The sequence below is a fragment of the Dermochelys coriacea genome, chromosome 4, assembly GCF_009764565.3.
Source record: "Dermochelys coriacea isolate rDerCor1 chromosome 4, rDerCor1.pri.v4, whole genome shotgun sequence".
Taxonomy (NCBI): domain Eukaryota; kingdom Metazoa; phylum Chordata; order Testudines; family Dermochelyidae; genus Dermochelys; species Dermochelys coriacea.
In genome coordinates this window covers 60700372-60727773 of record NC_050071.1, presented here as the reverse complement: position 1 = coordinate 60727773, position 27402 = coordinate 60700372, and the positions used below count along the sequence as shown (strand labels likewise).

The window sequence follows — 27402 nt, the reverse complement described above, 5'->3', positions numbered from 1 at the left end:
TATACACACACACAGAGAACATGAAACAATGGGTTTATCATACACACTGTAAGGAGAGTGATCACTTAAGATAAGCCATCACCCACAGCAGGGGGGGGAAAGGAGGAAAACCTTCCATGGTGACAAGCAGGTAGGCTAATTCCAGCAGTTAACAAGAATATCAGAGGAACAGTGGGGGGTGGGGTGGGGGGGAGAAATACCATGGGGAAATAGTTTTACTTTGTGTAATGACTCATCCATTCCCAGTAGGGCCTAATCACATCAGCCACACTATCAGAGGCTCGTTCACCTGCGCATCTACCAATGTGATATATGCCATCATGTGCCAGCAATGCCCTTCTGCCATGTACATTGGCCAAACTGGACAATCTCTACGTAAAAGAATGAATGGACACAAATCAGACGTCAAGAATTATAACATTCAAAAACCAGTTGGAGAACACTTCAATCTCTCTGGTCACTCGATCGCAGACCTAAGAGTGGCTATACTTCAACAAAAAAGCTTCAAAAACAGACTCCAACGAGAGACTGCTGAATTGGAATTAATTTGCAAACTGGATACAATTAACTTAGGCTTGAATAGAGACTGGGAATGGATGAGTCATTACACAAAGTAAAACTATTTCCCCATGGTATTTCTCCCCCCCACCCCACCCCCCACTGTTCCTCTGATATTCTTGTTAACTGCTGGAATTAGCCTACCTGCTTGTCACCATGGAAGGTTTTCCTCCTTTCCCCCCCCTGCTGTGGGTGATGGCTTATCTTAAGTGATCACTCTCCTTACAGTGTGTATGATAAACCCATTGTTTCATGTTCTCTGTGTGTGTGTATATAAATCTCTCCTCTGTTTTTTCCACCAAATGCATCCGATGAAGTGAGCTGTAGCTCACGAAAGCTTATGCTCTAATAAATTTGTTAGTCTCTAAGGTGCCACAAGTACTCCTTTTCTTTTTAGGGAATTTAGAGGCAATCAAGGGGGTGAGTTTTCATCAAGGAGAAACAAACATAAGTGTCACACAGTACCCTGGCCAGTCATGAAACTGGTTTTCAAAGCTTCTCTGATGCACAGCGCTTCCTGCTGTGCTCTTCTAACCACCCTGGTGTCTGGCTTTGCGTATTCAGCAGCCATGCGGTTTGCATCAACCTCCCACCCTGCCATAAACGTCTCCCCCTTACTCTCAGAGATTGTGGAACACACAGCAAGCAGTAATAACGATGGGAATATTGGTTTCGCTGAGGTCTGAGCGAGTCAGTAAACTGCTCCAGCGACCCTTTAAACATCCAAATGCACACTCTACCACCATTCTGCACTTGCTCAGCCTTTAGTTGAACAGCTCCTTACTACTGTCCAGGGTGCCTGTGTATGGCATCATGAGCCATGGCATTAAGGGGTAGGCTGGGTCCCCAAGCATAACTATAGGCATTTCAACATCCCCAACAGCTATTTTCTGGTCTGGGAAGTAAATCCCTTCCTGCAGCCGTTTAAACAGACCAGAGTTCCTGAAGACGCAAGCGTCATGAACCTTTCCCGGCCATCCCACCTTGATGTTGGTGAAACATCCCTTGTGATCCACCAGTGCTTGCAGCACCACTGAAAAGTACCCCTTGCGGTTTATGTACTGGCTGTCCTGGTGGTCCGGTCCCAAGATATTGATATGCGTTCTGTCTGTAGCCCCACCACAGTTAGGGAATCCCATTGCAGCAAAGCCATCTAGTATGACCTGCACGTTTCCCAGAGTTATTACCTTTGATAGCAGCAGCTCAATGATTGCGTTGGCTACTTGCATCACAGCAACCACCACAGTAGATTTGCCCACTCTAAATTGATTCCTGACTGACCAGTAGCTGTCTGGCGTTGCAAGCTTCTACAGAGCTATTGCCACTCACTTGTGAACTGTGAGGGCTGCTCTCATCTTGGTATTCTTGCGCTTCGGGGCAGGGGAAAGCAAGTCACAAAGTTCCATGAAAGTGCCCTTACGCATGCGAAAGTTTCGCAGCCACTGGGAATCATCCCCAATCCGCAACGCTATGCGGTCCCACCACAAGTCTGTGCTTGTTTCCCAGGCCCAGAGTCGGCGTTCCACAGCATGAGCCTGTCCCATTAACACCATGATCTCCAAATTGCGGGGGAATGTGGTTTTAGAGAAAAGTGTGTTCATGTCCTCATCACAGCACTTCAGTCGCCTCCTCACCTGGTTTTTCAGGTGCTGTTTCTGCATAAATTGCACGACAACACGTGAGGTGTTTACAATGGTCATAACTGCTGCGGTGAGCTGAACGGGCTCCATGCTTGCTGTGCTGTGGCGTCTGCCCCTGCTCGGGCAATCCAGGGAACAGGGCGCGAAACGATTGTTTGCCGTTGCTCTGACGAAGGGAGGGGTGACCGACAACATGGCTTACAGGGAATTAAAATCAACAAAGGGGGTGGCTTTGTGAGAAACAGAATGGCCCCCTCACGGATAGAACTCAAAACCTCAAGGATAGAACTCAAAACTGGGCTTAGCAGGCTGTTGATTTCATGGAGGGAGGAAGGGAGGAGAAAATGAACACAAAACAAATCTGGTCTATGTCTTGTTTTGATCCACTTCATCTATCTTTATACATCTTGCTGGCAGCAGACTGTGCAGTCTGACTGCTAGCCATCATCATCTCCTGGGTGCTCGGAAGAAGATGGTGCAGTATGACTGCTGGCCTTCGTCTTCTCCTGGCTGCTGATTAAAAGACAGTGCACTAGGACTGCCAGTAGGACTGAAATGCCATGAGACGAAACTTAAAAGGGAAATTACCTGGCTGAGTCACTCTCTATGTTTGCCCAGGCGCCCCGATCTCATCGAGGTTGGTTAAAAGAGCACCCTGGACTACGTTGATGACCGCTACCAGTCATGCTATACTGTCTGCTGCCAAAAGGCAATAAGCTGCTGCTGTGTAGAAATGCAGTACTGCGTCTGCCAATACCCAGGAGACGTACAGTGATGTTTAGCTGAGCAGGCTCCATGCTTGCCATGGTATGGTGTCTGCACGGGTAACCCAGGAAAAAAGGCAAGAAATGATTGTCTGCCGTTGCTTTCACGGAGGGAGGGATGGAGGGAAGGGGGGGGTCTGACGATATGAACCCAGAACCACCTGCAACAATGTTTTAGCCCCATCAGGCATTGGGATTTCTACCCAGAATTCAAATGGGCGGCGGAGACTGTGGGAACTGTGGGATAGCTACCCATAGTGCAACGCTCCTGAAGTCGACGGTTGCTTCGGTGCTGTGGATGCACTCCGCCGACTACATGCACTTAGAGCATCTGTGTGGGGACACACACAATCGATTGTATAAAAACGCTTTCTGCAAAACTGACGTCTATAAATTTGATCTAATTTTGTAGTGTAGACAAGGCCTAATACTAGAGGGGGCCGTATTGTGCAGACGCTGTCACTTGTGGTATGGGAGCCCACTGTAAAGACATTTTGTAAACCAGTTGCTATGCTTTCATAATGTTTTCTGTCTTGCAGCTTTTTACATAAAGCTGATCATTGTAATATCTGTGATATCTGGTTAAAGATGGTAAACCTCATGTTTTAATTTTTAAATGTTACACATTCTTGGCTTTTCAGATGCTTTTGTTCAATTACACCACACTCACTAGAGAGTGGGGAGCAATACAGAGGCATTGCGGAAGATGGAGTAGGGACCTTTTGGTTGCCAAGGTGCTCTCTAGTCATTCTTCCCTCTTCAATTTTAAATGGAAGTAATCCAAGTATAGGGTTTAATAATCTCATCCTATTGCAAACTTTTGGGCAGTGAAGAATGCGTTTAGTTTGCTTTTGAAGGATGCATATTTCCATGTTTAGAGTACAAATCTTCTTTTCTGTTGTACGATATTCAGTACAGAGAATTCCTTCATATACACCAAAATGATGGTTGTGGTGTCAAATCTCTGTGTTCCATAAAGTCCGTCAGCTGTATTTACACTAAAAAGAAAAGGAGTACTTGTGGCACCTTAGAGACTAACAAATTTATTAGAGCATAAGCTTTCGTGAGCTACAGCTCACTTCATCGGATTGTAGCTCACGAAAGCTTATGCTCTAATAAATTTGTTAGTCTCTAAGGTGCCACAAGTACTCCTTTTCTTTTTGCGAATACAGACTAACACGGCTGCTACTCTGAAACCTGTATTTACACTGAAATTCTGGTATTTTATTACCTGCATATAATGTTTCCAAAGAGTTTTTAAAAAGCTATGAACTTGCCTGACAAGTGGTTGCGTGTGCCCAAAAAGGAAGAAATTTTGATAGTAATTATTTTTTTGGAATTTGCAATACTTTAATTTTAAGTTTTCTAAAGAAGGTGGATTTGTGGGGAAAATGTGGGAGGCTTGCTTACAAGATAACTGGTGAGTTGTAAGGACAACTGTATAGTTTTGTCACATTTCTGAACTGAGAGGGGAACCTGGTATATTGCACATCTTTTCTGTACTTATTATCCATCCAGTGTAGCCATTGCTGTAATATATCCTCAGACAGAACTTAAATTTCATAGTATATAAAAATGTGCATCAAGGGGGTTTAAGACTGAGAAAATATAGGAAGGCAGAACTTTTTAATGACCTAAATACTGACCCTCCGCTTCTGTAAAGCTAAGAAGTAATTAATTCTCCATGCTTCCTCAGTCAGTCTTTTTCCCTCTTTTAAGACAGATAGCTTGTGTTTAATTGGAGCTGGTGGTTTTGAAATGTGGGCTGCTTGCACAAGGGAATGAAGCAAGACCACAAAACTTATTCTGCCTAAGATCACAAGCTGAACTCAAACTTGGTCTCAGAAGTAAGAACAGTGGATTCTTTATGGATTTTAAAGGCCAAAGACAAGTATTATTAGTTTTAAATATATGGAAAAATAACAAGGTAGGTATTAAATTGTAATTGATTAAATTGTATTGGATGAAAATGAAGGAGGTAAAAGCAACGCATTTTGAATGATACTCGGAGAGGAAAACAGTTGTGAAATTAATCAGTAGTTATAAATCATTGAGAAATGGCCTCTGTTCTCAGTTCATTGCTCAAGATGGTGTGAAGTTAAAAACAAAACAAGTAGTGAATAATGTTCATGAAATTCATAATGTAAATCTACAGCTATCATCAGGCAATCAAGGCTATGCAGTCTTAAGGATAAATGGTTGAAAAACTGGAGACAAGAAACTTAAAGGTGTACTGATAATTATTAAAATGATGCCCTTTTTACTATAAATGAAGTAACAATTATGTAATTAATTTAATGGTTTCAGTCACCTAGGTAAGTGTTTACCTCATAGTTGGCACACTTGTAGAAATCATTTCCACTTAACATTTGTCATAGCTATATCTGAAATTAGCCTCTGACTCATTGACATGAGACTTCAGTTGTCTAAATTTCTTCACAGTAAACATTTTTGCCTGGTACAAATAACTTTAGATCATTAAAATAATAATTTTGGAGATTGTGTACAGGGGCACTCCACCTTTTACATGATGGAATGATCGTGAGCAGAGAGAGGCATTGGCAGTGTTCCATGTTTGTGGGCCTAGGCAAGCACAGACATCGCCTCCAAATTATATTCTCTGAGTGGCCACTCATGAAAATGCTTCTCTATGTACTTTGAGACCTCCCAGCTAATCAGAGAGGATGATGTGAGACTCAGCCAGGTAATTCCCTTACTACGTCTGCCAAAGAGAGGACTGGTGCAAATAGAGAGCCTCTTCAAGGAACAGAATGACAGCAATGGGGAATCCGTAGTGGGAGTCATGCTGTCTGCTCTTCTGAGAAATTGCCATTTCAGAGACAGCAGGGAGAAGGAGCACTACTTGATATCAACCTGTCATGGATTCCTTCCTTCTAGCAGGGAACAGGGAGGTAAGCATACTCCACTGGAAAAACAGACAGACAGACATAGTGGCTGAAATCATTGCCCAGGGATGTTCAAGACGTCATTACTGCGAGGAGGCATCACTACTACAGATGCTGCAGCAGGAGGGGAGTGCCATCATGTATGCTGACAGAGAGAGCAAAAGGTCCTTTGGCATAGCCTGCAGGGCTTTGGACTTGTCTGCGTTGCTTCTTCACACTTTGATAAGGAGTGTGCTGCTGCTTCAGCGGACAGGATAGTAGAGGGACACTTACAAGAAAGGATGTTGGTACCCACTGAGTCAGATCCTCTTCGTTGCATCAGTTGGCTGTCACCTACCTCTCCTCCTTACCATCAAGTATGTAATCAGAGTGCCTTTTAGCACAGTAGCGCCACAGTCTCCAACAGGTACACATGTGTCTTCACAGGGAAGGTGGAAAGGCTTTCATTCATCTGAATAAATAGACACTGGCTTCCTCAGGAGCTCACCCTGTATGTAATATAGGACACCAGCAGCAGTCTAGTGGAAGACCCTGAAGCTGGGGCTGGATAAGAAGAGGAAGATGACAACAGTGTTTTTTGTGCATTGGGGAGAGAGTTGGGAGGAGTTGTATGAAGAAATACACCTTTTTACCCCCCTTTAACTTTTTCTTCCAGATAACGTGAGAAGATCTTTTGCTTTTGCTGTCAACATGATATGTAGCTTTAAACATAAGAACGGCCATACTGGCTCAGACCAAAAGTCCATCTAGCCCAGTATTCTGTCTTCCGACAGTGGCCAATGCCAAGTGCCCCAGAGGGAATGAACAGGGTAATCATCAGGTGATCCATTCCTTGTCTCCTATTCCCAGCTTCTGGCAAACAGAGGCTAGGGACACCATCTCTGCCCATCCTTGCTAATAGCCATTGATGGAGCTATCCTTCATGAATTTATCTAGTTCTTTTTTGAACTCTGGTATAGTCTTGGCCTTCACAACATCCCCTGGAAAGGAGCTTCCTACAAATGGAAATGCACAGAGGCTCTCAAAGCAGAAAGAGATTATTTATTGGTAATTGTTTTTCAGGAGAGATTTTTTGTGAATTCATACCATCAGTCCACCTTCCCAACTAACTCTGAATTCTCCCAAACCACAGAGTTCAGATGTTATAGAGAAGGAACTGAGATGTGTGTGATCTCCTTTGTAGTGTAGATTAAGATTGCCCTCCTAAGAGATTTCAATTGACATGGCTTTTCAAGGTAGTTCTGCAGATTTATATCAGTCTTCTTGTTCTCTGTTCTGCTACTCAGTGCCACGGCAGCGTCTGGTAGCTAGGAGAAGCAATTTCAGGTCAAGCCCTACTAAGCCCCTGATGCTGTAGGCTGCTGCATGAAGTGAGTTTGGCATGTAGGAGCTGTGTCTGAACTGGATATGCTCAGTGTGAATGAAATTTTCTGAGAATTAAGCCAGCATACTCTAAGAAGTCTCTACAGCACATGTACAAATGGTGATTTTTATTTTTCCCCCAGAGGCTTATAAATCTGCCGAGTTTGGGATAGCCAAAGGCACCTCTTTGCCTCCAGGGTGATCCCTTTACCAAACTTCAGGCCCCTGCTCCAGAGCATGGAGGCACTAGAGTTTTTCAATAGAACAGTTGTATGATTTTATCATTGTACAAATGGCTTTGTTTTTGTTTTGTTGTTGTTTTTGCTACCCCCTTTCTCTGAACTAGCAGACCTGTTTTTTTATGCTAAAACTTAAAAGTTCAGCATAAGACAAACACCCGTCATGGAAAATTTCAGCCCAAATGGTTGTAGTTTGGCCAACCTGTAAGCAAATGAAAATAGGGTTTTATAATGGGAAATGTTGGACATTTTATAGATGTTGATGCCACGACCATACATTGAGCCATGAAACAAAGGTTGAAATTGTTCAACTGCGCTGAGCAACCTGCCATCTTAATTAAACAGATGCCTATTTCTCATTTGCTATGATTAATTTGTTGTAGGGTTAATTGTTAGTGTTTGAATTTTTTGTTCAGGTTTGTACTCAAGTAGTTAATTTGCTTGATTCTTTTTGACTTCTTTTTTCATGCCCGTCTCTGTCCTGAAACTCATTAGACTTGGGAGTTAACCAAGTTGTCAGTATTGAAGGTTGAATGCCACCAAGAATACTGTGGAGACATGCCAGCATTCATCTGTGATTTCATCCACAAACACAAATTCAACTACTATCTCTAAGCTGATGACTTACAGAACTCTCGTCTCCAGATCTGTCTCTTTCTGTCCAAACGAAAGTCATCTCCTCATAGATGTCTAGCCATCAGCTCAAATTAAATAAGATTAAAACAGAGTTCTTAATCTTCTGTTTTCACCCCCCTTCAAAAAAAAATCTCTGCTACCTCCTTTCTCAGTCACTGTGGACAACACCACCATCTTTCCTATCACTCATGCCATAAACCTGAGTGTCATCTTCAACTCATACCTCTCTAGGTTCTCACATCCAGGCTGTCTCTCTAAGGCTTTGTCTACACTGGAACTTCGTCTGCAAAACCTTTGTTGTTCAGGAGAGTTAAAAACACCCTCCCCCCAAACGACAAAAGTTTTACCGATGAAAAGAGCCAGTGTGAACAATGCTTTGTCAGCAGGAGAGCGACAAAACTGCTGCCACTCATTGGGAATAGAAGTTTTTTGTCGTCAGGAGAACTCTCTCCTGCCAACAAACAGCAGCCACACTGCGTGCCTTTTAGCAGCATGGCTGTAGCGGCACAGCTGTATCGCTAAAAGATGCATAGTGTAGACAAAGCGTTAGTCTTGCTGATTCTTTCTGCTTAATGTCTCTAAAAATGGCCTTTCATATTCATCCATACACCTAAAACTCAATTACTGCAAGATTGTTTTGCTACATTTGATAAATGCAACCTTACCTTACTCCTATCCATTTAGAATGCTACTGCAAAGATCATTTTCCTAGCACATTATTTTGACCATGTCACTCTTCTCTTTGCATCCCTCCACTGGCTACCTCTTCTCTATCACGTCAAATATAAACTACTTACCTTTTGTTTTCAAGCCCATTCACAATCTGTCCCCACCCAACCTGTCATCTCTCATTTGCTATTGAGATGTTGACTTCTGCCTCCCATAGTCACATATGACAGGGAGATGACAGTGGATGACCGCCTCCCTCGTCCACTCGTTAAATTTTCAAGTGAGCACCTTTGTGCTTTCCCCATGCTATCCTTTGCTCTTGGGAGGAACTACCCATGAAGATTTGTAAAACTACCTCATTATTCTCCTTCAAATCCTTCATTAAAACTCTCTCCTTTTCCATCACGCTTACATAAAACTTAAAAACTGTTAGGGTGCTGGTATGCTAAAACAATAGCCTTTCCTCCTGCCCAATGTGGTCACTGTTTCCTTGTACACTACCATCTGTCTGTCTGTATGCACTTGTTTTATACTTAGATTGTAAGCTCTTAAGGGCAGGAGCAATCTTTTTGTTCTGTATTTTGTACAGTGCCCAACACAGTGTATTCCTCCTCCATGACTAGGCCTCCTAGGAGCTATAGGAATACAAATAATAATCATTGATGTTGCTCTTTTTGATATACAAAAGCATTTCTAAGGAGTCATCAGCTTGCATCTTCTGGAGGCAATGATATCCTATCTTTCTTGTGGTAGTTCTTATAGTTGTGATAAGCTGTGTTTGCCCACACCCTAACGTTACAAGTTATTCTTCAGCCTTTCTGGTATTCTTCATATAACGATAAAACTTTCTTAATGTATGACTTTACTATCTTCATTTTGAGCCTTGTCCTAAGAACAAGGAAGACTGTTTGTTTATATTAAATGCAAATTAATTAAGGATTGTATAGTTAATGTAGGATTATTTGCTGTTTACATGGGTTTTAAAAATACTCTTATTATTTTACAGGCATAATATTAGACTGCTAGAAAGACTGTAAGAAGATTATCTAAAGAAATCTGGTGAGTAACTGTTAGCTTTCTTTGTCCTCTTCTTGTTCATAAAACAGTATAGGGGCTCCTAATACCTTTTTTTTTTTTTTTTTTTTTTTTTTTTTTTGGTTAGATGCAAAATATTTTGATGAAGGAGCTCATTTAAAATGTTTTCTACACTCTTACATTTTTGTTCTGCGTCTGTGCTTACATGAAGAACTCGCTACATAAGCAGACCATCATTTCACTGCACAAAGTCCTCGTTTTAGTAGTAGTTACTCTTGTCACGGTATGTGCTCTAGAATTTATGCTGATATAGCAGTTAGTTGCAAAGATTTGCATAGAATGTAGTTCCATCTCAGAGGCAAGAACTAATGTGATGGGATTTTATTAGTAGATATCTGGTTGAATATTAGTACTCTGAAGCTAGTAAATAGATTAGTTTGTGCACAGCTGGGTGTCCCACAACTCTTGAACATAGAATTTGATCTTGTCACTCCCTATTTGAGAATAACTCCTTTTGTTTTTGAGTGATTTATGTAAGAAGTGCAGAAGACAACTACGTATTTTTCATGGGTGTCCATACATCACGTGTACTTGTGGATTTTCTGTTAATTGTGGAAGTTTTGTTACAGTTTGGGAAAGGAATAATTTAGTTACCCTTCTGACCAAAATCTTGATGGCATTATATGTGCTGCGACGACATATGTGAGCCCTGTACAGCACCTAGGCAGACAGAATGTCACTAAGATCTACTCATTCAAAACCTCCTTGGTAAACTAGGGAGAAAAATCTTCACTAAAATTATAATCTGTGAAGGATTCTCATTGAGTTTATGCTGTTTAGCGCAAGACAGATGAAACGCTGCAAGTGCTGACATTTTTGGTCTTTTCTAAAGGTGGTATTTGTGGGCTGGGTCATGAGTACCCCACATTTTGCCCCTTACTGGGGCTCATGTGACGACCAGAACTCTATTGCCCTCCCTCTGATTTGTTCCTTCCTTATGACCTATGAACAAACTCTTGTAGTACCTGTGCCTCTTCAGCTGCTGCTCTTGCTCTTTGTTTTGCCCAGTTCTAGCCTGCTTTGGGTATCCTTTTTCTGGTATGTCCACTTCTGCCTCCAAGTCGTGCCTGTTTGCCTCCAAGCTTCATTTTATTTTTATTTTCTGTCACTGCAGCTATTTGGTATTTGAGTTGTGTACTACAGTATAAACACTCTGTTAGCAATCATGTATTTCACAAGATAATTAAGAGAATACAGAATGGTTTGAATTATTTCAGAAAGGTTGGTTTTCGTGATTATTTGCCATACTTAAGCTTCTGTTAAGAGCCTTCCTTGTTCCTTAGGAGTTAATTTTGATTCCCCCACGAGGATGGCTACCTCCTGGGTGGAATATGAATTGGGTCTCCTGTGAAACTTTTGAGAATATTATGTGGTCTTCAGTAATTATTTCCACTCGTCATTGATGGTCTATGGATAAAAATTTCTCTGTGCCATAATCCAAAGCAGCACAGCCTATTTCTCATCTTTTCCAGTCTCATCGTGTTGGTTTTGAAGGTAATGTGAGGCATAGCCCATGCCCATATTGGTGGAACTTGCTGAGCAGAAAAGAAAATGTATATCTTAACCTTATAAATTGGATTTGTGCAGAAGTCCTTTCCAGTGCAAGATCTCACCCATGTGTTGTTTATTTTTCAGAATTATGATTCTGCTTTTTCGCTAAGGAAGTTAATAATCTTGTGTCTGAAGGCAGATGCCAATGCAGGATTGCTGAGAGCACAAAATCCTTCTCCTTCTTCTTTTTTGAAATCCATAAAAATAGCAGCAGCAGCACAGATTCTGATAGATTGATAGAGCACTTAGGCAAAAAAAGAAAAATATATCTGAAAGACTCAAATGACATTTCTGTAGTTTAGTTACTACATTCAAAATATTTACATATGAGACTGTATTACTTGTGATGATATATTTAATTGGCATTATTTTGAGATATATATACTAAAATATTATCTATTAGAGGGCAATGAAATAATTTTTTTAAATGTATCTCCTGGAAACGTTTAGGGAGTTATTTCTTCTGAAACTGTGCTGTACTTATTTAAAACAACAAACAAACAAAAAACCCAATCCCACCACAACAAAAAACTAATCTGCAATTGTCAGCCTTCTTCCTTTTAAGTAGTGTTGTGAAGACTGGTTGTATACAAAGACTTTTATTCCTGCCCTGCCCCTTTTTCCCCATACAAACCGGTGCTTTGGCCAATGGGTTGAACATGTGGGTGGATGACATTAAACAATACTGACATAACATCTTTCATTCAGTCCCAAAGCACTTTTACAATTATTTTGCCTTAAGTCCCTTTTAGGGTATGGTAAGTAAGGACTTAAGGTTGGGGTGGGAAAATTAATGGCTAGGAACACAAATTATTGGCAGAGAAGAGGAAGCAATAGGCTGAAATATGGTTTTTAAGCAGCAGAAATGCCAGAGGTGCCACTGGGGAAATTGCTGAAAGGAACTGAAGCTGTCTGAAAGACTTCTAGAATGACACTTTTTCTTTCTTCCTTTGGTGGGACCATTGGTCCAATTGTTGCTGGACAAATATTGTGAAGTTAGATGCTAACAAATAAGGAAAAAAATGTTATTTTTATTTAAGATTTTCAGTATCAAAAGTTGTACCGTAAAATTACATTATTACTGCTGAATTTTGCATTTCACTGTCATACTTTTCTGTTCTCTCTAGTTTAGAAATTAATATAGTCTAGTCACTTTCATTTTTTAGTCAAGTTCATTTTCTGTTTTTGTGTGGTATTCAGACAATAGTGTGGTATTTAGTTTGGTAATAAACGGTTTTTACTGAGCTTATAAAGACTTGTATAAGTCATAGGTTTGGAAACCTGAAATCTTTGTGGGTCAGATTTGACACATAATATGGACATGGTTAACTACTCAGTACATTTTCTAAATTCCCAATTTAATAATCCTTGGCACCTTGGAAATCAAATATTGCCTAATGACTTTGTTCTTTTACCTGAAAGATACTCTGTTCTTTCTCTATCACCATGTCACTTATGGGTTTTGACTCTTTTTTTTTTTTTTTTTTTTTTCCCCTCTGCTTGTATACCAATACTATTCATGCCATGATTGGTCTAGAACGTACATAAGTCATGTTTAGAATACAGAAAATACTCTAATTACGTATTTTTAAAGATTCTCTGTAAATAACATATTGGGACTGTAAGTATTCAAAAGTGAAGGGATATTGAGTACTTGCCTTACTTGTAACAAATATAAGGATATTACAAGGTGGCTTCCCTCCAATCCATCAGCACTCTTCCTCTTGAACTACCCATGTTCCTGGTTTCCTAAGAATGGCCTTGGAGTAAGACCATCTTTGTTTCCTGTTCAAATTCTCTCTGTTGTAGCACTGTGCCACCTTTGCCATAGTTAAGAGTAAGACCAGTTTTCTGTGTAGAGCTTGACTTGTCTAAGTGCTCTAAAATCCATACCTTTTCTCATGTTGCCTTAAATTTTTGTGTTTCTCTTGGAGGTATTGGGTTTAGTCAGAGATCCATATTTGGGGCCATTCAAACCAGGAGTTCCCAAGGTACTGCTCCCTGAAAAAACTAGCTTCTTTTTTTTTTTTTTTTTAAGAGATGGCATGGTTTACAATTTTTTGTGCACAGATAAAGATCAAAACAGAGCTGAGTTCATAGCATCAGAGTCTCAAATGCTTGAGAGTTACCCCAGTAAAGTGCATGCCACTATTGATCCAGTCTGCACCTCACAGAGCTGAAATGAGTCGGATTGAACCTCTGAATACACATGCACCTCCTTCCTTTGATCACAAGCACACAGGGCTCAGGGAGAGGGGCTCACATACACCCCCAGAGTGCCAGATCTCTTCATACCACAATCACAGCTCTTCAAAGGTGCTCCAACTAATTCGTCCACCATTCAATACAGCTGCACTTAACACAGTGAATGCAGCCAAAGTCCATGCAGACAATTTCCATTGGCTATTGCCAACTGCAGGGGGTGCAGAAGTAAGATTGTACCATAAAGTGAATTTATGAAAATAAATAACATGAGGGCTATTTTACTAACTTTTTATATTTAAGAGATTAAAACTTTTAAAAACTTTTATAATTTTTTCTTCCTGAAGACTACACAGAAAGTAGTTTTAAGGCTTATCTACAGGGGAAGTTTGCAGAATAAGAGCATCTGCATGAGAAGATAATTCAGAATACTTATTTGGCTTTAAAATAATGCCTACCTTACTGTGAATTAACTTCACAGTATAGACAAGACCTTGCACAGGTAGCATTTGATATAGCAGGGAAAAGAGACAACTAAATAAAACCACAGTACGATGAGGAAGAGGGAATGAGGATGAACACACACATGTAAATATCCCCATATCTACCTGTAACAGGGTTTTACCTGATCTGCAAAAAGAAAAGGAGGACTTGTGGCACCTTAGAGACTAACATATTTATTTGAGCATGAAAGCTTATGCTCAAATAAATTTGTTAGTCTCTAAGGTTCCACAAGTCCTCCTTTTCTTTTTTCAGATACAGACTAACACGGCTGCTACTCTGTTATCTGTTATCTGATGTCAGATGCTGCCCTTGCCTCAGTTTCTTCACCCAGATAGACTCATTATCTTATGTTTTGGTGGTTCTTTGGCTCCTGGCACTAAGATGCATTGATTTTTAGTGACTTTGTCCTCCAGCCAAATCTAAAACATCAGTCTCCTTGCTATCAGGGATAAACTATCAAGTCTAACAGAATAGACATATCAACCTTGCACTGGGTTTTCCTCTGTTCTACCTAGAGTTAAGAAAACCCAATGAATTCAAATTACCCACCTCTTTTGGCTAAGAGTGATAAGTTTGTATTCTAAGCATTCATTCCTTTGAGTACAGTTCAGGCAGTGAAGATTCTCCCAGCCAACAGCGTGGCAGTGTATTGAATTGGTAGGGAGAATTTTTTTCGTCTCTGTCTTCTCAAGTTTCATAAATCTTTGGGAATCATGTATTCTGAACAAAGTAATGTGTTCAACTCTGCATCTGATAGGAGTGAAGAGAACACCTTAGTAGACCTAAGTCAAACAGAGTCTGAACAGTGTATCTGTGTCTCTCAAGGATTAAGTAGTATGATGGTCTCAAATTTGGCCTGATCAGTGATTCAGCAGTTCCTGAGATGCGAGAGAGCAAGTTGGCATCCTCTTTTTATGAAAATGGTCTAATCCCTTATGATTGCCAGGAAAATCTTGAAAATATAAACTGAATGTAATAGATGCAGTGATGTGTAGAGCCAGCCTAGATCAATAGGTGTGAATTCCCATTGAGATAAATCAATGAGAATGCACTTTTCTTTAGAAAATCTGCTGATTTATATGTCTAGTGATTTAGAGCTCATCTAGATTAGGGAAATCAGCATCAGTACAACTAACTACATGGATGTAGTTACATCAGTGCATCACCTTACTATACACACCACACTGATGCAAAACAGAGATTACACTGGTGTAATTACCCCAGTGTAAATAAATAAGTTTAGATTCTGATGCTGTCATATTTCTGGTAGCTGGGACACTAAACATATATCTGTGCTTTAATTTGGCTTTGCTGATAGGAGTATCTCAACCCCAGTGATGTGGAGCAGACCCCAGTGATGTGAAGCAGACCACCGCTCCATGTAGTGAAGTTCAACAGAGTGCATGTGATCATATTTTGAATATCTGTGTAATCTGCTATGGATGGCATCTCATTTTTTCTTAAGGCAGTGGAGCTTGAGCGAGCCCCACTACTTTTTTCTTATGTGTTGGTGGTGAGTTCAGTTTTTGTCAAATACGACCCTCCGGATATTGGCTTATTTATCTGAAGTGTAAACACCGTGTCTGAAGATGAGTGCCATGTCAAACATGGACCTGAGGATATATCTGCACTATAAAAGAAAGAGCTGCAGCAGCGAGTCTCAGAGCCTGGGCAATAGGTTTGGCCTCATGGGAATCAGGCTGTGGGGCTAAAAATAGCAGTGTAAATGTTTTGGGGCTGGGTTAGATCCTGGGCTCTGAAACCCTGCAAAGGAGGAGCGTCTTAGAGTTTGGACTCCAGCCCAAATGTCTTGACTGCTATTTTTAGCCCTATGAGTCCGAGCCAGTTGACAGCGAGTTTCAGAACTCCATTGTAAGTGTTTTTTGTTGTTTTTTTTTTTAATTGCAGTGTAGACATACTCTGTGCTTCATGTCAGGCATATTTATTTTGTATTTAGGGAGAAGGCTCTCGCTCCCTCTTCTCCACCTTTTTCCCTAGTTCCTGCTAACTTTGGGTAACAGAAGGACATTTTGGAAAGAATGAACTCAAGTGGTCTAGATCACTTAAGCATCTGCTTGACAGACATAGACTCAGAGGAAAAAAACATGAGGTATGTCATTGGAAAGGGCTAACAGATTTGAGAACCACATCTGTTGTCTTACGTTAGGGATCAGAAGCATTATCAAGACTTGTAGTGTACTATGACCTTAGAAGAAGTGACTTCAAAGTTCAGTCGCTGTAAGTTATGTCACTGTATGTCCGCTGACTCTAGTAGGTCATGTGTGCGCACTTGGTTGCTTGCATCAGCTCTGTGCATCTTCACAATGAGCGGTTGCATCAATGTAAGATGCACTTCACCGTAGGTAGGTATCTCACAGTTCCCCATGACAATGTCCAATTCAGTGTCTTGTGGGACATTTCTGCAGTGTTTTGTGGGTTGCCACTTGTCTGCCTCAGGATTTATGGGAGCTAGGTGTCAAGTTCCCACCATGTCTCTTTCTCCATTCCATAGTGCCTATTCCATCCCATAACTGTGGTTCTGTTTTTGAAATCTTTTATTGTTTTGTATGCCTCTTAGTCTTTTCCATCTCTCTGGCACAGGGTGGATTGATTTAAATCAAGGCAATGATTTCAACCACCAAGTGGTTAGCCTCAATTTAAATAACCTATTTTAATCAACTTTTCCATTTGTACTTGAGTTATTTTTCTAAAGAAGAAGATGCATTCTCATTGATTGAGAACCATTAAAATGTGTTGATTTATACCTAAATAGAGCCTTTACACTGGATTTGTTACCTCCTTTTGCTACCTAGTAGGGTACACTATAACTATAAACATTTATTTAAGCAATTATATAGATTAATATTTTCAGATTCTTATTAATTGCACTTTTTTAGTATGTTAGGAAAGGGTGAATGATGTATTGCTTATTAACTAGATAATTAACTTGTAGCTCATGATTTGTATCGATGCATTAGGATGGTAACTGGAATTTAATTAAACAGATAAGCCATCATATAACATTTCTTGTTATTAAACAAAACAACCTTAAATGTTTTGGATAGATAAACTTAATTGTTTTTCCATCAACTAGAGTGTAAGTTTACATGGTGGGTGGTGTCATAAAGATTCATTATTTGAGAACTGAACCAATCGGAGTTCATGTAGGGAGAAGCTACATGGAGAATGGGCTGGGCTCGGTGGATGATCATGATGAGATACATGATGTTGTCTCCTGGAGTCAGAGGCCAGGTCCCAATGCCTGTGATGACTTTGCCAGTCTGTTGCACCCAGTAACCCAGCCCTGGGTACCTCACAGGATCAAGCTCTTAATACATAACCTATTGTGCCATGTGTAAAGCTTGATGTCTAAAGTTAGTTGTTTCTCCCCTGATTCTTTCTTTATATAGAAAAGCAAACTTTAACTCAGAGTTTTTGATAGAGGCTCATGGATTCATATTAATTCTTTCTTAAATGTTTTAAGAAATTCTCATCAGTTTAGGCCTTAACATATTTTGTATTAAATTCAGATTTAATTTTAAACAAGTTTACTTTTAAAAAGAAAAACTTCTTATAATTTAAAAACCAAAATCAAACAGTTTAAATTAATTTTTTTTAAAGTTTAAAAAAAAATCAATTTGTATCCTCCCTGCTCTGGCAGAAACATGGACCCTACACAACTCAGTGCAACTCTCTTGAGCGTTGCCAGTACGGAACACACAATTATCATGTATTTGCAGAACTTGACGGAGTACTACCACAGTCAGAATTGCAATGAGGAAGATATGGGAATGTTCAAGCACAGTAACTGCATACTGATGGACACAGCAATTGAAAATGCCAGGTTGCTGCTGTTATTCATGGAGCAGCTCCACACAGAGGATCACAGCTTCTGGGGCTGAGAAATGAGCAGTGCCTGGTGGGCCTGTGTCATAATGCGGGTTTGGGATGACAAGGAATGGCATTAGAACTTTTGGATGCAAAAGACCACATTTCTGGGGCTGTGTGCTGAGTTGGGCCCAGCCATCCAGAGCAGGGACACCAAAATGAGAGTTGCACTGACAGTAGAGAAGCAGTAGCAGTCGTGATTTGGAAGCTTGCAATACTGGATTGCTATCTTTCAGAAGGCAATCATTTTTGAGTTGGAAAATCCACAGTGGGGGGGGACCATTGTCTTGAAAGGGTATAAGGGTTATTAATCATCTCATGCTATGTAGAATTGTGATTCTTGGTAATCTGCAGAATATTGGATATATTCGCAACAATGGGGTTCCTGAAATGCGTTGGAGCAACAGATGGCAGACCTATTCCTATTCCGGCCTCTGCCCACTTGCCACCGAATACATCAGCAGAAAGGGATTCTTTTCCATGGTTATGCATGCCCTGGTGGATCACTGATGACAGTGTGGGCTGGTTGGGGAAAGTGCATGATGCCTCATCTTTAAGAACATTGGACTTCTAAAAAAGCAGTAAACGGGCATTCTTTCCCAAGTGGCACATAAACCTTGGGGGGTATTGAAATACCAATAGTGAGTCTGAGGGACCCAGCTTAGCCATTGTTCCCCTGGCTCATGAAACTATATACTGACCACCTGGACAGCACCAGGGAAAGATGCAGCTACTCTCAGCTGGTGCAGACTGATAGTTGAATGTGCATTTAATAGATTGAAGGGTTGCTGCCTAGGCAGACATCCCCATCATTATTGCTGCAGGTTATGTTTTGCACGGTATCTGTGAGGCGAAGGGGAGAAAAGCTATTGCCAGGATGGAGGAGTGGAGGTGGACTGGCTCTCAGCTGAATTTGAGCTGCCAGACATGGGCTTTTGGAATAACTCACTTCAAACTAAGAAGAAAAGGAGTACTTGTGGCATCTTAGAGACTAACAAATTTATTTGAGCATAAGCTTTCATGAGCTACAGCTCATCCGATGAAGTGAGCTGTAGCTCACGAAAGCTTATGCTCAAATAAATTTGTTAGTCTCTAAGGTGCCACAAGTACTCCTTTTCTTTTTGCGAATACAGACTAACACGGCTGCTACTCTGAAACCTTTAAAAAACATTGTAACTGTCAGGTACATTATTGTTGTCTGATGTTCAAGGGTGGGTACTGCCTTACACTTTTGAAATCTAATGCTTGGTGTAATCTGTTTAATGGGGGTGGGTGGGTTATTATATGCTGCTATGAATTCCATAATGCTTGATGTACTTTCTTTAATATGGGGGGAGGCATTGCCCCTCCCACCCATGTCTGTAATGCTTTGTCTAAAGATTTGAGTGTATGTTCTTTATGGGCTACTGCTATAAGTTCTGTAATGTTTGCTGTACAGTAATAGAGATGCAGCATTTCCAAAATATAGAACTTTATGTGGAAAGAAACAGTCAACAACAATAGAGTGCCAAAAAGTTAAAACAGTCTAGCAACAGTGTAAACCATACTTGAAAGCCCAAATCCAAAATGGGATGAAAGAAGTAGTGTCTGATCCTGTGATTTCCCCTTGTTTATTACCAGCACAGAGTGGTAGGAGTAGGAGTGCACACCATGATGCCAGCTGTTGTATTGAGGGGTCCGCTGACTATGGAGTTTTCCAAGGATTGTCATGGCTGTGGAGTCAGTGCTCTTTGGGCATGTAGGTCAACAGTATGCTGTAATGTTTGTTTGTAGCCAGAGCAGACCCACAATGTCATAGACTCATAGACTTTAAGGTCAGAAGGGACCATTGTGATCATCTAGTCTGACCACTTGCAAGTTGCGGGCCACAGAATCTCACCCGTCCACTCCTCTAATAGACCCCTACCCTCTGGCTGAGTTACTAAGTCCTCACATCATGACTGAAAGACTTCAAGTTACAGAGAGTCCACCCCCCCATCCCCTCAGGTGTATTCAAGAGGTTCTGTCCAATGTCTTCATCTCCTTCATGACTCATTTATTATTTCTAGACTCATCCTTGTGAACTATATTTGATATCAGAGGGTATGCAAGTACCGTACATAAGTAGTTTTTAACCAATTCTTTTAAACTATTCATAGTGTACAATCCTCTCCTCATTCTATGTCTGAATTTCTAAAGATTTTTCATCAGGATTCCTGAGCTAAAAAATTATTTTGTGTGTGTGCGCACATGTAGCTGTTTTTCCTCTTTATATTTTACATATGGAAGAGTCACTTCTAACTTAGCATGAAATCACCTCTGTTTCGCTTAAGAGATGCATGAGAATTCTATAGTTGGTTGTATAAATTGCTAGAGAATAACATATTTGCAATAAAACATTTTTACTACAGAAAAAGGTGAATGCTTTTTTGAAATTTGCTAATTAAAACTATTTAAACTTGATTTTTTTTAAAACAGATTTAATAGAAATATTTAAGACTTGTTAAACTTTTGAAGTGGTATATCAATAGTTCTGAGAGTATTGCTTGCCTTACTATAGATTCTATCAAAGAATAACATAATAAATTAGAGTTTGCAACTGGAAAATGAAGGTCAGGTTGATCTTATGCTCAATTCATAGCAACCAATTTTAACTTTAATGGTAACTTGTCTTTGTCGGAGTTAAAGTACGTGCAAAATCACCAATGTTAGGGACTGGAGTGTTTACTAGTTTTCTAAATGCAGGAGAAACTAACGTAGCTGTGACACTTTTCAGATTAAACAAAATCTGATTTCACCTTTTAAACTATTTTATAGAACAGTTCAGGTTGTCACTCTCTGCTAAATTATATCATTAGCATCAGGATTAACTTTTATTGGAATTGCTTTGTCCTTCTATCAGTAGCCTTTGAAAACAAAATACTGTAGTGATATTCGTATCTTTCTAAACCATCTTTCTTTTGTCTTTTCTGGATAGTTGTTCTATATATATCTAGTTTGTCTGTCACTGGCCCCATCTGTATGCATTCTGAGAATCAATAGTACATTAAGGAAACTGACATGAGGAGGGAAAAATCATAAATAATGAATAACAGCCTTTACTGCTGGTGTTTCATTTCTGTTAAAAGGAATACAAATTCCAATGAAGTACTAGTATATTTCATAACCATGTTAAATTAAAAATCTTTACCCAGTGCATTAGTATTTTATTAGAGTCTATTTTTTGTTTAGAAATAACATTTTGTAATGCTTAATTATGTGCTGCCAAAGAAAAAATAAGATTTCCATTTATTAGAGGTATTGTACACAGAGTTAGAATATTTTATTAGAACTTATCTGCAGTCTACTGAGATGCAGGGTTTGAAACAAGGATTTTGTTTTTGACAAGATCTCTCTTGGCTTTATAAGCAATAGCATCTTGAGAGAAGAGATTTTGTGGTATGAAAGACATGAAGTATTAATGGTCAAAGCTTGATCCTTGCACTTCAATTCTGTGTATTAATATTTTTTCATTAGCTCTCTGCACTTCCACATCCTGCATATTGCTGGTAAGCATGCATCAGCAATAAGACTTTCTTCACCAATGTGTCTGACATATCTCTGAAATGTGACTGGTCAAAGCAGCAGCTGATTTTTAGATGTCGGTTCCTTTCAAACCATCTGAGTAATTTCACCTGATTTTACTTTAAATTTTTGACATAATGTGCTCTTTCAATGAATAGACGTGTAGAATCAGCACAGGAAGAGCAAAGTCCTTGGCAATACCAGCTCAATTGCATCTGCAGATGAGGATTTAAAATTCTATGCAGCAGACAGTACCTCAAGCAGGCGAGTAAAAGGTTATTGCATTATTTTGCTTATTTGCATCCATAGTCTTTATCTACAAAACGTTTTTTTAATTCAATTTGCAATGCATGCTTATATTTAGATACTACTGGAAATTGATTGAATAGAAACATAAATATCAAAAGGGCAGAGCAAGGTGAAAGGGAGAGGCAATACTAGCTCAGTTCAGCTTTAAACCTAGGAAGGGGAGGGAAGGAAGCATAGGGAACAGGAGAGAGCAAGAGAGAAATTAAGCTTTCAATGCAGTATGAAAACAAGAAGTTTTTCTTGAATATGTATGTTTAAGCTGCTTTCATGCCATCTGTATTTTTCTTAACCTTTTGATAAAAAGAATGCTATTGAACTATACAAGCACTGATAGCTCTATAAATGCAAGTGACAATTATTTCGTCACATTATCCTGTAATGATTTTAAGCATTTGTGTTTAATGTGAGCCCTTCTACTTCAGAAACCATATTGCTTACTTCAGTAAGTCAGTTAAAATGATCTTTTTATAATAACTGTAATACTGGCATGTTTTATCATATGGAAAGGAAAAAACAGTATATGGTTCACTGATTTAGTACTTTGAGAAACACTGTCAAGTTTTCTGACTGAGAGATTAAATTATATAGATGAAATTAGGCACGTTGACAGAATTACTGAGAAATCATATTTTAGTTTCAGAACATAACATTTTTTGAAACAGGCCAGGAAGCCTATCTAGATCTGACTGCTCTTTTAAATTAGGTTTGCTTTTCTATGTAACTCTTCCTCTGAGCCAAAGACTTGTCTAACTTTTTTTTCAAAGCTGCTTATACTAGATAGCTCTATTGCTTCTCTTGGGAATTGATAAGAGCTGGGTTATGTTTCAACTTAAATTCCTTTATTGCTTAGTCCTTCTTTGGTTTAAACTTGTATTTGTTTTTTCTTAAATGTTATAGTAACTCACATAGCTTGGTAACAGCAATTCTTATTTATCTTCAGAGATTTGTATGCCTCGGTGCAATCTTTTTGTTGCATGTGCATTTTCAATTTAGAATAAGATTTGAAAATATATTTTGTAGAAAATCTATTATAGAGTTTAACAGGAAGACAAGTCTGTCATTCTTCTTGCATGTAATTCACAGGTCCCTCTTGAACACTAGAGTCCTAAAAGGTCAACTGCTCTGATTGGCAGGTCAGGCTCCATCCAGTAATCCGTTCCCTGGTGTTGCTCTAAGGAATGCAACAGCAGTTCTTTTCCAGGTATTGAGCGGTTCTTGAACAGAGTGCATGGGTGATGTCGAGGGGTGTGGCTCTTTTCTGTTGGCTATTGGAATAGTGTGCACTTCGAGAGAGAACAGGTTGGATAGGCTGAGCTGGTAGAGTAGGTAAATGGACTTGAAGTGATGAAGGAGGACAGAAGCTGAAGTGAGTGTGCAATTTAGGATGTCTGACACCTCGAATTTATTCTTCTGTTAGATGCTTTACTTCCCTTTATAAACTAGTTAAGAGCCTTAAAACATCTTACCTTGTAAAACAATAGTCTGGGAATTTTTTTTTTTTTTAAATGATGAATTTTGCTTGGTGATGGGACTGTGGCTGGCCTCCCCCCCCTTTTTTTGGTGGGGGGGAGGAACATGTTTTTTTTCTATTTATCAGTGTTAATTTCAGCCAGGGAGCTGCAGAATGAAGCAGGCAGCCAATTTTGCGTATATATGGGAATGTACCAGTTCTGGTTTCTTAAGGAATGAAGTCATCTGATGAGCAAGTCAATGTGTGGATGTGGCTGCAGCATTATTTCTTTAATGAAGAGGCTGGGCCGTTCGACCTGCTGCTCTGATCTTCTATCTTGCAGCCATACATCAGACCAATTACAGAGACTATCCATCGAATGTCCCAGTCAGCCAAAGAAGGTAACTATACATATTTATTTAAAATCTACAATATACCATAAAATAGATGCATTATAATCTGGACCTACATGAAAAGACAAATTTGAGATGTTCCTAGCAATTTCCTTGACCTTGCAGTGGCTATCCAATATCATTTTGCTATCATCAAGTTATGTAGCAATAGAAATGTGCTGCAGTAATTGATTTTGTAATAGGATCAGGTGATTTACTGGCTACAATGACAACCTCTTGCTTGCTTGCTCTGAAATGTGGTGCACTCTAATGGATGTTATGATTGCAGCTTAGAGTTGCTTTGAAACTGCTGGACTCTTAAAGATGCAGTGTGTCTGATCTGTGTCAAAACAAAAACTACTTTTAACAATATTCTTCCCCAATGATCTTATATGATAGAAGCATTGGAAACTGACAGACTTTTTAAAATTTCAGATGACTTTTCACATTTTAGAGAAATGTTCTGTTTATAGAATCAGAAGTCATCTTAATACATTTAATATACTACTAGCCTTTTTCTGGCAGCTATTTAATGCACATTTTTGTTAATGTGCTTTACTCATTTCTTGAGAACTTGGACTATAGCAAAACTAATTTCACTCTGTGTTGGGGAAAATACAAAGACAGCAATTCTCTTGACCATTTTATCTACATAGGGCATTGATGGGTGGGTAGGAAGCAAAATTCTGGCTCTAGTTAGAAAACAAACAAACTCAACTGCTAAACTTCAGGTCAGGTTAAGGATTTTATTGTACGAAAGTCATTATAAACTCTGATATGAGTGAAATTGGGACTCTCAATTGGTTCTAGCCTTTGGACCAGCTTGTCTTATCCTGAAACTGAAATTGGTGTGTTAAGCTTTTATATCTCTTAGGGCTTGTCTACATTACACACAGGATCGACGGGCAGCGATCGATCTAGCAGGGGGTCGATTTATTGCGTCAGGTCTTGACGCGATAAATAGACTGCCAAGTGCTCTCCCATCGACTCCAATACTCCACCAGAGTGAGAGACGCAGGCTGACTCAACGGGGGAGTGTCACCTGTTGACTCACCGCAATGAAGACACCACGGCGAATAGATCTAAGTATGTCGACTTCAGCTACGTTATTCACGTAGCTGAAGTTGCGTAACTTAGATCGATCCCCCCCAGTGTAGACCAGGCCTAAGATTTGCAAAGTAGCATTCATTTGCAAGGTACATTTGTGAAAAGTAAGTATAAGTACAAAATATGCTCCTATGTTTGATGCTAATTTATATTTAGTCCTTTTCAGTCAAAAACTTTCAGAATGTGTTGCTAATATATTTACCCATTGTTCAAGAATACTTCACTGGTAATCAGTGAAAAAATTACATGTATCACAGTATACTTACCAATGGGAAATTTCTGCATGAATTTTGAAGTAAGAAACAGTTAAGTTAAAAGGTAACTTGAATTATGGATTAGTGCGCTGAAGTTTAGGTGATGATGGAGTCACCTCAACCTGAAAACATCAGTAGGATGTGTACAGTAAATAATTAATTGCTAAGATCAGCAAGGTGATGGTTTTTAAGGTAAAGTATAGAGTGCAGTGATTCAAACATTCCTTAAGTAATGTAATATTTTTCAGGGTTTATTTTATAGTGTAATTCTGACTTTAGAAAGACATAGGTCATAAAAATTATTTTCTGTACAGGGTATTACTTTGGGGGAAAGATGGTATGATCCACTGTATTTTGTGTACCTAAACCCTGTTAATGTAGGGATCAGGGGTCATTAAGCAAAATATTTGGGAGTAGCTGAATTCAGCAGTTACAAATATAAAATAGAAATGATGCTATTTTAAACAGTAAAATTGTTAACTTCAGTAGGAAAAAGCAAGTGTGCAAAAACTTTTTAACCACAATTTCACAATTCCGTGGCACTATAATGATGAACATGGCATAAATAAGCACATTATATTTCCAGAATGTTGAAAATTGCAGTAAAAATGGTAATGTGTTATACTTGTTAATCACAGTGCCCATGACAGAACAGAGTGAGTGATGGGAATTTCCTTTAGGCTGCAGACATAGTGTGGCTGTCTAGCATTCTGAAAGTTCACATGGTGGTCAGTAAATGTGTGTGTATGTGTCTATATTTTTGTATCAACGTACATATATAATAAACTGCAAGTGATATGGAAAATATGAGACAGATTCTCACTAGAATCTTTACTTCAGTGGAGCTATGTCAATTTACAACAGGTGAGGAACTGCCCATATGTATTTAGAGGTAGCATTTTTCTACCAGCTATCTGTCTGAAAGATATTCAATACTAGCTGTTATGGTAGCCCTCAGTCAAAGATCATAAACTTTTTTTAAAGTTTATATCCTGCTTTAATATCATTGTAGTACCATAAGAACTATACTGTGAAAACATGAACCATTAGAACAATTTAATATGTAATGTAATATTAAATGCATTATTAAAGTAAGATGGAAACTGGCTTTACATTTTAAATTGCATATACATTTCTTTATATCGCTATCTCTATCTCTATATAAATACACACACTAATGAACATAAATACTTGTTAATGGGGCAGAAAAATAAAAATTCATAATTATCCATTTTTTAGCATGCTTAGCAAAGTGCTTTTTGTATGAATGCCAAGAATATGGTACATACATAGCTTTCCTTTAAATTAAAGGGGAAACAAATGCTTTTGATCCAGAACTTGTCTTACCTTGAGTAAATTCTTTTGATGAATGGCCTTCAAACCTTAAAATGTTTTTGGTTTTAAAATTGCTGTCTTTGCAGGTAAAGTTTCTTTTAAAAGATTTCTTATCTCCTCCCCTTCAAAAACAGCTAGGAACTATTTTTGTAAGATAAACAATCAATATAAGTTATGTGCCCGTTAGATGCTGCTGTAGAACTTTTAATGCTGTTCCCAAAGATGTGCTTATAAATAATGTTTCTTGGAAGGACTTCTGAAATATATTGCATTGGTTAAAATAATACTGCTGAAATGATAGTATCACAGTTTTTACTGTATTATGATACATTTGCATAGCCATAGTCCCTTTTTAAAATAAACTAAATTAATCTATTTTCAGATTATTAGTAGTGATTTATTTCTAACGGCAAACACCTAAACAGTTCTATTTATCAAGTTTTTTGAGCTCACAGCAAAAATATCATGCAAGGCTCTCTATGGTGGTTTTTGGAATATATATATGTATATTGGAATTTTTTGTTCATGACATTAAGAATAAACATTACCAATATGTTCTCGTCTTTGAATAGAGAGCACAGACTTTGATAGTCACCTTGTAACTTGACATAACTAAATAGCGCTTGTTAGTGAGTTGCACAGGGAAAAGTTACAGCAACGTGTCATCAAAATGCACTGAAATTTTCTGTTTTTCCCAAATAGTAACCTTAATTTTAGACATCAGTGATGTGGGTCTGACAGAGGTAATAAGGATCTCTGATTTATCCCTTAACAGGGAAAAGGTAGCAGATCACTTTTTAGTTACTAAGACTAACAGACTCTTATACAGATCACTATTCTAATAGCCAGTATTTGAACCAAATGTAAGCTGCCTAGGAGTCTAAAAATGGTTTTCATCCCTTTATATATGCACTCATACACACGTCATTTTAAGATAGAGAACTTAGAGACTTTCTCAGTGTGTCCCTGTGATGGGGCAGCTGCCCCACACTAGCAGA

General features: G+C 39.1%; 1 protein-coding gene across 10 annotated transcripts in view; it reads left to right on the top strand.

The window, feature by feature from the left end:
- FBXW7 (F-box and WD repeat domain containing 7) overlaps positions 1-27402 on the top strand; it is a 275764-nt gene that overhangs the window by 40977 nt on the left and 207385 nt on the right. For 4 of the 10 annotated variants that reach the window (XM_038399095.2, XM_038399089.2, XM_038399091.2 and 1 more), the window contains exon 2: positions 9781-9833. The exons of 2 other annotated variants lie outside the window; for them this stretch is intronic. The gene's annotated coding sequence lies outside the window, so the exon portion shown is untranslated. Of the gene's footprint in view, positions 1-2913; positions 2926-4090; positions 4099-9780; positions 9834-15821; positions 16237-23659; positions 23718-27402 lie in introns of those variants that run through there. 4 more of the 10 variants (XM_043513140.1, XM_043513143.1, XM_038399086.2 and 1 more) reach the window with 4 other exon arrangements.